Raw genomic sequence first — 18,168 nt, forward strand, 5'->3', positions numbered from 1 at the left:
ATAAAGCTTTATACAATCTAAAAGGTTCTCCCTGCTCTCTGGAATGCTTACTATATGTAGTCTGCATAATTAATCTGCCAATTAATCACTTATTGTCTCATGAAATCTTTTCAATGAGTCAAATTGTTCTTAAATCATGTATTTTTATTTAATTTACCACACATCTGTCTTGTGCACCCAATAAGATTCTACTCTTCTTGGTGATAGCAACTGTGTCTGATTCGTCTTTGTATGCCCCACAGTGAAGCTTTGCACTGAGCTCAATAAATATGTGTGATTTGATTTGAAATGCTTAAGTTAGTATACCATAAAAGACTGCACCATTCCACACTCTGAGAAAGTCATTAAGATTTAAAGAGACCATTAAGGACTAATCCTATACTGAGAGGAGAGTAAATTGCTTACTTTTAGGCAGATGTGCTAACTTTCTAGGCCACTAAGGTTCTATTTAAGTAATTCACTAAACGTAAATTACTTAATGAATTCAGGTAGCTCAGAAAGGTTAATAGTTGTTATTTCCTACTAAGAGGTACACACTGCCTCCTCTGCCTGTTCTGAGCAAACTCAGTCAGTCCAGTTATTGAGAATTACACTTAAGCAGAGTAGCCCTTTGGACTGAACTTGCATAGCTGAGCAAAGCTACACTGTAAAGTGCAGGATTACAGTCTGCACTACTGCCTTGGCTTGCGAGCATCACTTTTTTTCATACCATCTCCTAAAATGCTCATATATAATAAGGGAAAGCAGGGGAAAATGTTAATTCAATTGCATTGTCTATTAGTTGAAGCTAGAACCACACTCAGAAGTAGGGATACAAAGAGATTTAACACCTGAAAATGTCATACCTGCTTCATGGAGCTGTCAATCTAGTGAAGGCTGATGGGGCTGGGGGGGGGGGGAGTAGGATAGGAACACATAAACAATTATGACACTTTGTGGTACACGTAATAGTGATGTTTGCAAAGTGGAAGGTAGATGAAAAGTTAACTATCCTATCAGCTTTGGAGAGGAAGTGGGAGCAGCAGATATTTGAGCTCGGCCTACGAGGTTACTAAGGTTCTCCAAGGGAGACATGTGGAGGAAAGGTATTCCAAGCAGAGATGCATGACCAAAGAAAAGGTTTGACTGGGAAATAGCAAGAACCAGGGAACTGGAGGACGGAAAGGAATCTTAGAATTACTTGGATCCAAGCTCTGAATTTTAAAAAAGACCAAGAGATGTTAGGTGACATAGTCACACAATTAGGAACCAAAAAACATATCTTGAACTCATATATGTCTTACCTATGTCAAATCTAGTGCTTAGCCTAATAAGGAATGTTGATTTTTAGCAACAGATCAATGCAAAAGGTGGTAATTCACTGGTAAGTGAATGCTGCTCAATTAGAAATTCTCCACCATTTATATTCATTCATTCAGTCACTCAACAAACACTGGCATCAACTATGTGCCAACTCAACAGGACTAGGAGAGAGGACTTCAATAGTGACCGACACAGACATAAACAAGCACTCTCAGAATTAAGAAATTAGTGGAGGATATAGACAAGTAAACAGGCAGTTAGAATCCAGTGTAAATGTTATGGTAGGGGAATTAGAAAGCATTATGAAAACACAAAACACTTGGGAGAAGCTTCACTGCAGAGAGTAACATGCCTCTGCAGGCTAAAACCTGAAAGTTGAGAAAGAGCTGGAAAGATATTCCATGAAGAGGTAACAGCACTTGGAAAGGCCCCTAAATGAACAAAGATTCAAAAATAAGAGAATGCTATTGTATGGGGAAGGCCGGAAATTGGGCTTTCGTTGGCAAACATAATGTAGCATTTACAGGTATTGATTTATAATGCTCTGTACCTGAAGTTTATATAATGTTATAAATCAATGTTCCTTCAATAAATAGTTTTCTAAAAATAAAAAAATTAAAGAGAGTGCATTCTGTATAAGGAAAAATAAAATTTTTTCAAGTGCTATGAAACATAGAACTATGGTTAACTTCTTTCCCCTCATGCCATCTTTTAGGCAACCCCTACTTAATTTTCAAGATACAGATGACAGGGGCCTCCCTGGTGGCACAAGGGTTAAGACGCAATCTACGAAGCTGTCCGCACCACTGCAGCACATGTTCGATCCCTGGCCGGTGAGGGAGCAACTCACATGGCACAGCAGACCTCTCCTCTCTCACCCACTGCTCCCCTCAGCAGTGTACTTCGGTCCATCTGCCTGTTCTGCTCCCCACTCTGTCTCTGGTGAAATCCTTTCACCCCCTGCATCTCTGGCCTGTACCCCAGCTCTTGTATGCATAATAAAAAAAAAAAAAGATATAGATGGCATGTCATTGTCTCCTTCTCTAACTCCATAGAAATTAGGTCCCCCTTAGTTCCATGGGATCCTCCTCATTGTAGTCTGGAACTGCTGATTTAGTATTTGATTTCCCAGCAACCTGTAAGCTCCTTGAGGGCAGGTAAATGTCCTGGTTTACCACTGTATCTCCCATACCTTGTACAATGTATTACACAGATATTTGTGGGAGTTAACACATGTGCACATGGGATAAACAGAAAAATGCTCCCCAAAGATATTCAAGTCCTAATCCTTGGAAGCTGTGAGGTTACCTTGTCAGAAAAAAAAGGATTTTCACAAATATGAATCAATTAAGGATCCTCAGGGGAGGAAATTATACTGGATTTCCAGGTGATCCTAAATGCAATTGCAAGTCTTTTAAAAGAGATGCAGGCGTACAGACAGGAGAGAAGAGAGCCATGTGACCTTTAAAACAGAAATTGGAGAGATGTAACAAACCTAGGAATAGCAGTAGCCACCTAAGCTAGAAGAGACAACAAATGGGTTTTCCCAAAGAAACTCTAGAGAGAGCATGGGCTCAATCCTTTCACTGAATTCTAATTGAGTACTAGTTAAATTTTATGACTTAACTGACTTAAAAATGACTTAAAATTGACTTAAAATATTGACTGATGATAAGAAATTGAGTACTGCGACAATCCCTTTGAATATACATGTTAGAATATAAATGTTCATGACAACAAAAGTAGAATGAAAAATCAATATTGACAAATTCATAAGATATCCAAATTTGTGTCTCTAACTCTTACCTTATGCTTTAGTATCAGACACATTTTCCTATCTAGGACCATCTGCCTGAATGGCCCAGAATCAACTCAAATTCAACATTCTACCCTGGAAATAGATGTCTTTATTCATCTAACTCATGCAATTGAACAAACTAGGAACTGTAACATGATCCTAGATTCCCTACAACTCTGCCTATATCTCAAATTACAGGTTTCTCTCCTTTTCATGTTGTAAATAATTCTATTATCAGCCTACCACTACCTTCTTTCTGATCCTCAGCATTTCTTGTTTTAATTGTGACAGCAGTGTCCTAACCAGTACAACTACCATAAGTCTTTGTCATCCATCAACCTTACCGACATCTACCACCATTATTTTTTAACACTTTAAAAACACTTATCTGCAACATGGAGACTGTTTGTGGTCTTTGACAATAATAGTTTTAGTGGAATGGTGGTTATGAAAGGCAGTAAGGAGTGAGTCGATGTATCGTGTTATTCTTTTTTTAAAAAAAGATTTATTTATTTATGCACACAAGAACTGGGATACAGGCCAGAGGTGCAAGGGGGTGAGAAGATTCACCAGAGACAGAGTGGGGAGCAGAATGGCAGATCTACTGAAATATACTGCTGAGGAGAGCATCGGGCAAGACAGGAGAGGTCTGCTGCACCATGTGGGTAGCTCCCTGGCTAGCCAGGATCGAACTTGTGCTGCAGAGCCTGCAGATAGCTTCACAGCGCTATGCTTAACCCCTTGCACCATCAGGGAGGCCCGATTTGTCTTATTCTTTATTTCAAGCTTAATATGAGCTTCAACAATATAAAACAACAACATAAAAAACAACAACAACAATATAAAACCCAAATGTAGTTAAGGATTTTCACAATCTATCTCCAACTTGTTTTTAAAGACTTAACATCCTCTATTGACATTTTCACATGTGTGCATAACTGAAATTCTACACTTTTGCTAAGCTGGAGTAGTTTCTTTTCCTAGAACCTTCTATTTTCGCTCATAGCCTCACGTTCCATTTTACTGAAATAACTCCCTTTTATTCTACAATAAAAAAAAAAAACTCTTATTCTTTAGGGCCTAGTCTAAATATTACCTTCTTTATGCTCCCATAGCCTATTGTAATTTTCATCATATTGTGTTTTTGTTATAGGAAGTACCAGTTGTTATTTCAAAGAGAATGAAATTGGGTTAGGAGGAGGGATTCCTGTGGTTTCAACCCTGCCTTTTTCTCAAGATAAAAACCTTTGCTGACTCCATTTGAAGGAAGTAAGTTGTTATCTCCGGCTTCCATTGTAATTGTTTACTTGTTTTCTTCTCTTACTGTGTCTGAGCTTCTTAACAACAGAGGCAGTGTCATTATTAAGCTTTGTGTTCCTTGCTTTGGCTCATAAAGACAAAAATAGATGTGGGATAAATAACAGTGAAATGCACAAATAGATGACTCCTAAGGATTAGCTCTGTTCCCGTATGCCAAGAGATAAATAAAAGTAGTCAAGCAGATCAGCTAATTCTAACAGGAAATGTTAAGTATGTAGTTATATTTTTAAAGTTGTAACTAGATGTTGAGTGATATGTAGAAGTGGGTGGTTTCTCCTACAAGTCAAAATTCACAACTGACCTAATTCTTACATGTGGTTTCAGAGTTCACAAGTCAAGTATAGTTCAGCAGCAATGAAAACTTAAAGCAGAGTCCTATAAGACCCTGTTCTGTTCAGGTTACTATGAGAGGGATCATCCATTTAATCATATATTTTAAAGCCTTTCAAAACAGATACTATTTAGCAAGTATAGGAGGGAGGGGTGGAATGATGTCAATAATTGTGTTCACTAAAAGAAGAAAGGCTACAATTCTTGGCTTTGGTAATTTTTTAAATGGAAATGGAAAAATCTACATAGTACAGAAATGGACAAAGAGTGGGGGAGGAGATTGGAGTTATTCTTTAGCAATATTAATAATAGCTACTATTTATAAGCACTTAGGCATCTGACTATACCTTCTGTTGTAGAGAAAGCTATGAGTCTATTTATAAAGATAAAATTATTTAAGAATGTTTTTGAGATGCCACTTAAAGATTAAAATGCAAGGAGACATTTCCCAAAAAAAGTAATATGGACGGGGATGAGACCTACCATGTTTGAAAACAAAATGCAGTCTCTAAAATTGTACAATACCAGTATAAGAATAGGTAATTGGGTCAGAGGAACACAATATGAGAGAAGAAACTAATACCATTATATAACAGAATTCAATACATAACAAAAGAAGCATTACAAAACAGTGGAGAACAAACTGATAATTCAATATCAGCATTGTTACATTGTGTAAAAAAAAAACAATTTAGGGGTCTCCCTAGTGGCACAAGGGGTTAAGCACAGCACTGTGGGGCTATCCTCAGCCTCTGCAGCACAAGTTCGAAACCTGGCAGGCCCGGGAACCACCCACAGGGCACAGTGACCTTCTCCTGTCTCACCGGCCGCTCCCCTCAGTAGTATATTTCAGTGGATCTGCCTGTTCTGCTCCCCACTTTGTCTCTGATGAGTCCTCTCACCACCCGCACCTCTGGCCTGTGCCCCAGTTTTTGTATTCATGGATAGGTGAATCTTTAAAACAAAACAAAACAATTTAGTTCTTCACTTTGCTCCATACACAAAAGTAAATTTCAGGCATGTAGAAGAGTTAAATATGAGGTTAATCCACAGACAATCTAAAAGAAAATGGAATTTACTTTCTATCAGGCTTCTAGAAGGGGGAGAATTTTTCAAGAAGCAAAAGAAAAAACACCAAGGAAAAGACCAACAGCTTTGTCTTAGTCTTGAGTAGATAAAAATATTGCACAGCTCTTTTTTAAAAAAAAAATCTAAACACACTAGTGAATAATAAAGTAAGATAAGATACTTCAAGCCAAGTTAAGAAACAAAGGTTTAGTATCTTTACTGGAGGGAAGACATATATAAATCTCTCAAAGTTAAAAAATTAACTTTGACTACATACCAAAATACACTGATAACCAAATATGTATGGCAAACATTTGTCTTCATTAGCAACCAAAGAAACATAAATTGAAACAAGATCAAAATGCTATTTTTGCATATCAAAATAGCATGCATTCAAATTAACTAAATTAGTTATGGCGAGAGTACAATGAATAGACATTCTCTTATATTATTGCTATATATAGTTTTTTTTTAAATCAATTTAATAATCTTTATGGATCCTAAAAAGTAGTCATGTATTTTCTTTTTTTTTAAGATTTATTTATTTATGCATACAAGAACTGGGGTACAGGCCAGAGGTGCAGGGGGTGAGAGGATCCACCAGAGACAGATGGGGAGCAGAACAGGCAGACTGACTGAAATACACTGCTGAGGGGAGCAGCGGGTGAGACAGGAGAGGTCTGCTGCGCCACGTGGGTCACCTCCCTGCCCGGGGATTGAACTCGTGCTGCAGTGGCTGCAGACAGCTTCATAGGTTGTATCATAACCCCTTGCACCACCAGGGAGATCTATGGTCATGTATTTTCAGCCATAGTTCCACTTCTAGAAGTCTAGCCAAAGAAATGAATGCTAAAAGGAAAATTAAACCAATCCCTATGGAAAAAGATGTCTATCAGTGTTTGTATTAGTATATATGGCTGCTGTAACAAATTACCACAAACTTGGTGACTTAAAACAACAGAAATTTATTTTTTCATAGTTTTCAAGACTGGTTGTCCAAAGTCATTATCACTGGGTTGAAATCAAAGAGCGAGTGGGACTTCAGGCTGCAGTCAGAGCTGAGGAAGAAAGGAAGCAAGGGATAGAGAGAGGGAAGGAGGTAGAGATAGAGAGGGGGTAAGGTAAGGGGAGGTAAGGGAAAAGAAAAAAATGGGAGAGAGGGAGTAAAGAAATGAGAAACAGACTACATATTGATAACCAGAAACTACGAGTTTGATTTTCTAGAAATTGCACAGCAATTGCAGAGCAGAGCAGCTTCAGTTTTGTAGATCTTAAAGATATAACAGAAGAACTTCTATAAGCAGACATTTGGGATTTGCCTTATGACACGAACACTCACACAACTGAGAGAATTAAATCTGCTAATTAAGGTTGGCAATCAAGGTTTTCAGCTCTTGTGGATTTAATAACCCTTAATTTGCAAATGTGTGTGCCAGAAAGGCTGCATCTTCAAAAAAAAAAAGAACTGAAAACATGATAAACAAACTCCAATGTTTGATTAAATATCAAAGAGAATGAAAATGTGAAGAAAACACTGCAATGAGTCCATATATATTAATAAAACAATAAAGAAAATGTGGACTAGAAGAATGGTTTGCAGGATGCTTTAGAAGATGATGCTGGGGAGAAGTGTAGTTGTGTCAAATCACCCCCTCTCTCCCCATAGTCCCAAAGGAAGAAGTCTCCTTCTTGATCTTCTCTACCTCAGTTCCTGGAACTATTTTCCCCACCCCCTCTGGTAACTTCAACAAAGGTTATTTCCTCTTTCTCCTGTATTTCAACATCTTGCTTTCTCTGTAGACTCCTTTCAGAAACCTAAACGAACTCAACTTCCTCTCTCTGAAAATACACATTGAAGAGCTTTTCAGTCCCCACTAGATACCATTGTACCTTCTTAGCAAACTCTGAGGAATGGTCATTCACTGCCTCTTTAGTGAACTGCAGTCAAAGTTCTTACCACACCCTTGACCCTGGCCTGGCCAAGGGTTGACATCCTAACCCATTGGTCTCTCTTTACTTGAAATCTAGACCTTTCCGCGTCACCTGGCCAAATGGATATCTGCCTGCTTAGAACAACTCTTCCTTTGGTTGACCTGAAATAATTCTCCTGAGCACCATGCTACTGATTTTGTTCACTCCTTATTGGTTCATTTTCTAGATGCCTTCCTCACAGTCTTCTAATGTTGGTAAATGTCAGGAATTGCTTTCTCAATTCACATTCTCTGTGTGATTTAATTGCTGTGGCTTTAAATGACACCTTCATGCAGTAATACCCAAGTCCATTACTCAACATCAGCTCTCCTCCTAGGGTCAGGGTATCTAGTTTGCTGTCCAGATTACTCACAGACATCTTAAAACCATCATCAATCTTTGTTTTTGCTTCGACTCTGAACAATATCCATCTTATAAACTGCCCACCCTCTAGCCCATCTTCTAAGCCAAGAATCTTAGACTATGTTAGACTCCTTCCTGTTCCTTTATCCAACCCATAACCAAATCCTACTGATTCTACATTTTCAAAACCATTTTTCCAATGTGTCTTCTTCTTTGCATTTAATTGTCAACTCCTTATTCAATTCCATGGAAATAGTATTTAAGACTCTTTCTGTCTCCAGTCTAACATTTCATTTATCCACCCAGCATGTGATGGTCAGAAAGTCATGTTTTTATTGTTGTTGTTTTTTTTCAATTACTTTTTCATGACATATTTCTGTATACTTTTGTGTCTGCTCACCCACATTCCTTGAACTGGAGTATCTTAGTCCTTATTTACTCACAGAGCATTTACTTACTTTCCAGACACATTTTGATGACCTTCTCCACAGAGATTTCTTAAGCCTTCCAACTCCACAAACTTGATGATTCATCCTTAAACTCCCATTACATTATATTCTGACATCTGTCATGCCACCCTAAACACTTCACTGCACCTAAAAATAATTCTACTTTATTCTAACTTCTCCTAACTCTATTTTAGGTTCCTTGATGTGGGAACTAAAATGTATTCATCTTTCTACTCTCAGGACACACAGTCTGCAGCGCATAGTTGACAATAAAATAACATAAGCTTGCTGAATGATTCAATAGCCTTTACATTCCCGAGGAATAAAAACAACATTACAAAAGACATTCCCTCTTGTGTAAAAATGGTAATAATATAGCACATTAAAAATGGACTATATCAACACTCATCCTTAACTCAAAATTTGGTTCTGCCTTTAAATAACAATCCTAACTCAAATAATAGTGAAATAGTACATGCTGGTTGAATTATATTTTCCAAGCAGATGGAAAGCCTGGGTTTTTATGATTGCCTAGAGATTTGTCATACAATCTACTAAGGCCTTTGCATTAACCGTAGCCCCTCTGTGTTTGCTGTCTGTAGAAAGAATGTCCCTCTGCTGACCTCTGAGTGTTCCCGCAGGCTACAGTCACACATCTGTTGGCCCTGAGTCATCCTTGTGCTGCTAGTGCCTAAGAGTGCTGAGAGCCAAAAGCAGAAGCAGGACTATTTCACATCGACACTCAGTGCTGTTGAAGGCATCCTTGGTCTGGAGCCATGCTCACAATGGGGCTTACTGAAGAAGGTATTTAGCACTCATGATCTTGCCTTATTCTATTTCTCTTCCTTCCTGAATCTGGTTTGACTACCTGAATCTGATCCATTTCTTACTCTGACCTTCAGTTCTTTCTCAGAGTTAATTTAGGAAGACCGAACTACACAATCAAAGTCCTACAATCAAAGTGAGACAGCAACTAAGGAAGGGGGAATTCACAGAAACTTAGCAGGAATAATAAGAACAGAGTTAGAAATGGGGTTCCCATTGGCAGAGATCTGAGATGAAGATTTAGGGGTCCAGTCTCAGATTCAGGGTCTTGAAATCAAAGATTACCTGATCCAAGAAGGAATTTGCTGGGCAGAGCTACAGACAGAGAGATAAGGAGAGGAGACCTATCAGAATCAGAGTCTGGACATTTCAGGAATTGGCCTAACCCCCAAGAGCAGGCAGAAGTGGATTCATTAAACCGGCACCCCTGTCAGACTCCCAATCCCACATTTATGGGAGAAGCACCCTCAACTTTCCACAGGGTTGGTGAAGGTTAGAGCAAAGATCCATAAAATGCCTTGCTCGGTAAGAGGCACATAGGTTGTGGTTACTGTTCTTACTGTTATCTCACATTTCCCCCAGCAAGGTCATTGGTCATTTTATTTCCTCTAAGATTTATCTTAATTGTTCCAATATTCATTCCCTGAAGTTTTATGTAGCTTTCATTATGCTCACCTTCCTAATGAACTTTTTTTTAAAGATGTTGATAGTGTACTGTCACGATTTTTACTAGAGAATTACACTGTGACTCTTTCTCTGTGCAGAGAATTTTGTGATATACTCATACTTTCTCTAGTCTACTTAAACCATACTACTATGATTTTAAAATATGGTCCCCAGGGGCCTCTCCGGTGGCGCAGTGGTTGAGTTCTGGGTTGCAAAGCTGCCCGCAGTCTCTGCAGCACCAGTTCGATCCCCGGCTGCCGGCAAGGGTCCCACATGGCGCGCAGACCTCTCCTGCTGCCCGCGGCTCCCCTCAGCTGTACCTCCGCAGTCTGCCTATTCTGTTCCCCACTCTGGCTCTGGTGAATTCTCTCACCCTCCCATGCTTCTGACTGTACCCAGTGCTTGTATAAATAAATAAATAAATCTTTAAAAAATATATATATGGTCCCCATTCTACAGTGACTCCGTTTTTGCTTTGTTTTGATGATAAGCTGCCTCTCTCCCCCCGCCCCCTCAATATACCTTCTCAGTATCCTCACTGTGGTATGCTCTATTCCATTTCCCATTCTTAGAATTCTAATACAGATCCTCCTCATACTCTGAAGAGTTGGGATATGATAACTGTGAGAGGTTTAATGAGTTCTTAAATATCATTAGTTCTTAAATTGCTAAATATTCAGAATGAATGGACTGATTCCAACACTTTTCCTATTAACATGCTAATGCAGCAGTATCTATGGTTTATTTCCTATAAGCATAAACCAAAAATCACACATAAAAATATTTTTAGCACATTCAACAAAACAAAGAGAAGCCTTTATTTATAAGACCAATATCCTACCAGAAATAAATGTCCTGTCATAAGAACCACATAAGGAAACAAAACAGACTTTAAAATTTTGCCATACTTATACAAAAGACATACACATTTCAAAGAAGCTTAAAAGAGATCAACAACAAGAGAGACTTTCTTCATTTTTGTCATATTTTGAATTTCAAATGATTTTTTTTCCCACATAGAAACTGAAGGATCAGTGATTCTGAAATACACTTCCTGTCATATATATTGTCACTCAACGATATTCAGTATAAATTTAGCAGCATAGAATACTTCAGATGGGTATAACTGCATTAATATTTTACCAGCTTGATATTTCCTTCTCTAAAATTATTTAGATTTAGAGAGTTTTAAAATTGAAATCTGAATTCCCATAACAGTATAAATTTCTTTGTTATTTTTTTCTTTGTCTTTTGTTGTTGTCATTTCATATGACACATGGATGTCTGAGTGCAGAGTTTCCACCAGCCTGCAGCATGGCCCCTGGAAATAGCAGCACATTCCCTAGTTAATCAGAACTGAGATCAAGTCTTGGCTAACTAATCATTCTTTTAGCACTAAAATTTACTGTTGGCAGTAAATAAGTAAACTCATCCTTAAAAAGAAAGGAACTAAGAAGTATTTGGAGTTCAGAAATGAACTCTGAGTTCATTAAGTTTTGGGTCACAAACTTCATCATTGTGTTAAAAAAAATCAGTGTTTTGGCTATTAAACATGGAGAACAGGAAAAACGTAGATGTAAAAGGTTACACTTATTTCATAGATTAAAAAATATCTTTGCGACTGCCAGTGACATTTGTTTCCAAAGAGCACTCCAATTTCTGATTCTTCATGCTTGGTTGGACTGTCTTTTATTACTGCTTCTCAAAAATCCACAGTTCTCCTTCATGGGGTGAAATGGTTCTTAATGTGTTTTTTCTGCATCCCTTATTTGAGTTCACTTCACCTAAGTTTTATATGCAGTAAATTCTTAGAGTTCTCTTTACAGAGCTCTTATATATTTCAGGAGCCATAAAGGACTGTACTTTTTAAAAATAAGTTTATACTACCCTTGTTAATTTGGAACCATAAGACCCAGTTTTGCCTCTTCCAGCTTTGTAACCATGAACAAATCACTGATCTCTCTGCATCTCAGTTTCTTCCTCTGTAAAGTAGGGGTCAGAATGGGATTTCCCTTACTTATTCAGCCTCTACCAATAACTACTTGTTTGATTTTGACACATTACTGAACTTCTCTGTGCCTCCAGTCCCTTTTTTACAAAATCAGGGTAATATTAAGGCCTACCTGGTAAGGCTATTTAAGAACTAAAAGATATAATACATGTTAATTAAATAAAACAGGTACATGGTAACTGTTAAAGAAATGACAGCTCTTGCTATTGCTCAAAAAAAAAAAAAAAATTAATATATCCAGCATGACATAGTGAAAAGAGGAAGGGCTTCAGAGTTCAACAGATTTGGGGTCACATCTTGCTCTGCTATTTATTGGCTGTGACATCTTACATAAGTTTTTACACCTCTCTTAACCTTAGTTTCCTAAATCACAAAATACAGAATTATGATTATTAGCAATAGTATACATAGAGTGAGTGTTCAAGAAATGGAAGCTATCAGTACTACATGAAAGCAACTTGCAAAAAAAAAAAAAAATCATTACTTACCCAAAGACAAGTGAGAGAAGTGGGTTAAAAAGATATAGCTTATATACTCAACAACAAAACTAAACTAAAACAAACTCTAGAGGGCCTCCCTGGTGGCGCAAGGGGTTAAGACGCAACCTATGAAGCTAACCGCAGCCACTGCAGCATGAGTTCGATCCCCGGTCAGGGAGGAACCCACATGGCACAGCAGACCTCTCCTGACTCACCAGCTGCTCCCCTCAGCAGTGTATTTCAGTCAATCTGCCTGTTCTGTTCCCTACTCTGTCTCTGGTGAATCCTCTCTCTCTCTCACACACACACTCCCACCCCCGCACCTCTGTCCTGTACCTCCGTTTTTGTATGCATAAATAAATAAATCTTTTTTAAAAAATGAAGAAGTATGACTAGAAGAAATAAAAGCATGAGGATGGGAAAAAAGTGAGGAGGCAACCCACTGGTCTAGGGTAAAGGACTATGGGTGCTTTTGTAGTGCATGTGGTGTGGTGACCTATAGCTGAGGATGTGTGAACCGGTACCCCTAAATCACAAACAGGGTTGTAAACCAATGTTACTTCAATTTGAAAAAAATTACTTAAGTGGTATTTACATAAGTGCAGTATTTAGAAATATGTGAAGTCCCTATGTTAAAGCTTACCAGGAAGTATATGAGTAAAGCATATTCTAAGAAATAGGAAAAATGAGATAGAACAAATCTATTGCCATATCAAAATAATGAATATGTCAACAAAATGTGTAAAATGAAGAGAAAAACTTTGGACTCATAGCTACAATCTTTTGCTTGGTAGCTTTGCCCAATAGCAACTGGTAAATTATACACAGAGGGCCTCCCCGGTGGCGCAGCGGTTGAGCGCTGAGTTGCGAAGCTGCCCGCAGCCTCTGCGACGCCTGTTCGATCCCCGGCTGCTCCCCGGCCACCAGAGGAGAGTCCCACATGGCGCTCAGACCTCTCCTGCCGCCGGCTGCTCCCCTCAGCAGTGTACTTCGGTCCTTCTGCCTGCTCTGCTCCCCGCTCTGGCTCTGGTGAATTCTCTCACCCTCCCGCGTCTGACTGTACCCAGTGCATGTATAAACAAAACAAACAAACAAATAAATAAATAAATAAAACATGCCTCTATTAAAAAAAATTTTAAAATAAATAAATAAATAAATTATACACAGAACTCTAAGAAAATCAGACTTGGTCAATGGGTGGCCATTACCATAATCATTACAAATATATTTACTAACCAGAGTTACAAAGAGAAATCTATATGCAGCACCATGTAATTCCCAAAAGTCAGGATAGTAAATTCTTGTTGGCCTAGTCTGACATTCTACATAAGGATGGAGATTATATAGTGAGACATCCAGTCCTATTCTCTATAGCAAAACTGGTAGAAAATTCACTTTAGAAATCAATCAACCCTTGATGGAATTCACAGTGACATAGAAAGACTACTTAAAATCTTCACCATTGTTGCCAATATTAAAATCAAATGCCCAGTATTCACTGTCACAAATTTTTCTAAAACTATTTTTATATTTTAAAAACAGGAAGTAGGGAAAATACAAAAATATATGGTAAACAAAAATAAGGACCCATAAATAAGGGTATCCATTGATAGTTAATTTGGCTAATTCAGACTCTACAATTGTGCTGTGTCAACTTGGTTAGGCAATGGTATCCAAATAGTTGATCAAACACCAGTCTATATTTGCTATGAAAGTATTTTTTTGGTGAGATTAGCATTTAAATCAGTAGAATTTGAGAAAGTAGAATACCCTCTATAATGTGCATCGGCCTCATCCAATCAGTTGAAGTTCTGAAGGACAATGATGAAGTTTCCTCAGAAATAGGGAATTCTGCCTCCAAACTACCTTTGAATTTAAGTTGCAATTTCAATACCCCCTGGGTCTCCAGCCTGAAACCTGTCCTACAGATCGCCAACTTTCAGACATGACAACCCCATAATCGCATGAACCAATTTTGTTAAAATAAAATATCTCTCTCTCCCTCTCTGTCTTCTTTCTATTGGCATAAGTTCATATGCATGTGTGTATATGTATATATGTGTGTATGTATATACATGTATATATACATATGTGTGTGTATATAACATGTTTTCTCTGGATAACCATGATTGATAAAAATCATGTGTTTGGAGCACATGATTAGGTCACATTTAATTTTGTTTATAACAGTCCAACACAGATCCTTATTTCCATTTGTCTGAAAAACGCACTTCTTTCCTCAATACAGGGTCTATCTTTCTCACAGATAAGTCAAGAACTCCAATGGGCTGGAAAATTGTGTCTTCCCCTCTAATGTGTGTCTACCCCATCCTCTCTTAACTGATGGTCTTACTTCCCATTTCAGTGAAAAAAATAGAAACAATCAGAAGAAAACTTCCTTAAATTCCCACCGCCACAACCTACCCACTTAACTGCTCTTGGTCCAAATATTCTTCTCCTCTCCTAGTATAATCTTATTGAAGATCAATCTCTCCACTTAACCACTGATCCTATCCCCTCCCACCTACTCCAGAAATCACCCCTTACCTCATCAAGCCTCTTTTGGCTTAATAGCAACAACATACATCTATGCTACTGTTTCTCCCATATTTAAAAATAAAAAATAAATAAATAAATTCCTTCAATTTCTCATCCCTTTTAAATAATATCTCAAGTCTCTGTTCCCCTTTACCACAAGGCTTGTCAAGAGTGGTCTGTACTTAAAATCTCTTCCTTCCCTTCTATTCATTTTTGATCCACTCCCTCTGGTGTTTAGCCTCCCCACGCTCACCTATCTGATCCTGCCAAGCTCACTAAGGACCTCTGTGTTGTAAATTGAGGGGTCAATACCCAATCCTCCTTTTACTAGATACTAGCAGTTTTTGTCAATTAACTCTTTTCTCCAACTTGAAACACTTTCCTGTGGGTTTTAGAATACCAGCATTCTTCTGGTTTTCTTCTTTTGGCTTCTCCGTCTCAACTTGCTATTGCCTATTCCTTCTATTTCTCCAAAATGAGAAGGACTCAAAGTCAAGGGCTTCTCTCTTCCTCATTGGTCTTCATTTCCTTGGTGATTTCACTTAGCCTCCAGACCCACAAATATATAACTTCAGTCTGCTTCTTCCCTCAAATACTTGCCACTCACTCTGTCACATCTTTTCCTTCTTGGCTACTCACTATGCTTGCTGAGTGAATGGTCTTGTCTAGGTATGTTTCTCAGCTCTCCCTGTGGTGAAGAAATTGAGATTCTTTGCTCAGTTTTCCCACAGACTGGAGTTTCCAGAATTTGTTGTTGAATTTACCTGATTCTGAACATATTCCTGCCATCTCAACTACTTAATTGTCTTCCATTTGGATTACATCCAATATATATACACATATGTGTATATATACACATATATATCTTTTCTGCATGAATGGACACTTCTGGACATCTTATTAATATCTCTCATGTCTCTCCTGAGGTAGAATAGTACAGATCTGCTTAAAGAATATCAGGGTGGCCACATGTCCGGCTGGAGTACATGGAGCCAGATGAGATCATCAAAGTGGTAGAAGAGGCACAAAAGGAAGATGTAGATGAAGTAGTAGCTTGTATAGTCTGAAGGGACTTTAATTGTTTTTTTTCCTCAGAGTGAGTTGGGAAGTCCTTGGACATTTTTGAGTCAGTATAACATGATCTAACATGCTTTAAAATTTTCACTCTGGTTGCTTGTTGAAAATAAATCACTATTCATTTAATTTTTCATTACTTCATTTGCAAAACCAGTGGGCTGAATTAGAGCTCCTTTTAGATTGCCTCAATTTTTAAGAAATTATAAAAGTATGAGGGGAAGTGTTTTTTTTAATCCCTAGTTTAAATATTTTGTGATTAGCAACAAACAATAAATCAGTTGATTAGCTTGACATTACCTTTCAGTGCTAAACAACAGTTAATTCATGATGCTGTAAGCTGCTCACCAAGGTGTCCTTCAAATTCCCGGATTTCAGATTTGCCCTGGCCTCACAGATATTTTCACATCTCCACTGAAACTTGGCTAGATGAGCTCCTGAAAGGAAAAATGGCAGAAATTCAGCAAAATTCATTGTGACTCAAATTTGGACAAAACTAATCAAATCTTGGCATGAGAATTTGAAGTACAATCTATTGAGATGTGTTGTTTTCTTGAGAAAATGTTAAAAATATGCCAAATGTTACATCCCTAACCGAACCAAGTTACCTGAGTTATCAACAATTTTTCTGCAGCTGGTTGATTCTCAGTGTGAGAATAGACCACAAGTATTGGTCAGGGTTCTACAGAGAGACAGAACCAATGGGCAATGGGCTGAGGTTGTGGAGAGAGAGAGAGAAAGAGAGAGAGACAGAGATTTTAAAGGAGTTGTCCCATGTGACTGTGGGGCTGGTTAAAGTTGAAATTTGCTGAGTAGACCTACAGGTTGAAAATTCAGACAAGATTTGGTATTGCAGGCCACATTCCATAGGGTAGCAGGACAAAAATTCAGGCAGTCTTCCTATCTTGCATTTTAAAGAGAATAGCTTCTTTGGAAAACCTCAGTCTTTGCTCCTAAGGCTTTCAATTGATTGGACAAGGCTGACACGCATACTGGAGGGTAGTCTGTGTTACTCAAAGTGTACTGTATATAATGTTAATCCTCACAGCAGGTCTAGACTAGTGTTTGAGGAAATAATTTTGCACTGTAATTTAGCTAAGTTGACACACAACATTAATCAACATACCGCATTAACCTTCAGTTCAAAGATCCTTCATGTGGTAGGATAAAGTTGGCTTGAATAGTATTAACCCTCAACCAACATATATTATCCCACCCATCTGAACTTCTGCCTGATATCCCAATTACATGTTCTTCATTTTTCTCTTTTTGCTAGGAACAAAAGCAAAAGCCACAATTCAAATTTCTGTTACCAAATTCATGCAGGAGAAGAATCAGTATTATTAATGAGGAAAAAAAGAAAACCTTTCTTCTTTTTCTCCATGCCTATATTGCTAATAGAAGTTATACTTAAGAATTGCTAGAGTAAAGTGCCGAAATTAGGTTCAGCTATAGATGTGAAAAGTAACTCAAAGGCATGCAAAAGTGTTCTATATAAAGTTGGCTCTGTGGTGTTAGAAGTGAATATATTTTCATGGAACTTGAAGTCTTCTCACAGCTGGAAACAGTGGATTTATGGTTCCATGTGCTAGAGTTTCTTAGAAAAGTCCTTTTCCTAAGAGGTATTTAAGGAGCTCTATTCTAACATGTTATAACATATTGTTTAAACTCTCAGTACCAGGAATCTCTCTGACTCTAGAGCAGCAAATACCCAGAATATACAGTCTCATTCAATACTGATTATAGATTGTTAACCTAACTGACATCCCTGTCAGCCATCTTTCTGGACTGGAGCCATGTCTTGCTCATGACAGACTTCCCTTCTTTCCAGAGATGAGACAACTGTGTCTGAACTGAAGTAGAATAACTAAGGCCCAAGTCACTTCCTCAGAATCCACCATCTTCTTGATTTCCCAGTCCCAATTGCTGGCTTCCCCTAAGAGTTACATGTTTTCTGTCTCTTGGACATTCGAA

This window comes from Talpa europaea (genome assembly GCF_964194135.1).
Source record: "Talpa europaea genome assembly, chromosome: 3".
Classification (NCBI taxonomy): Eukaryota; Metazoa; Chordata; class Mammalia; order Eulipotyphla; family Talpidae; genus Talpa; species Talpa europaea.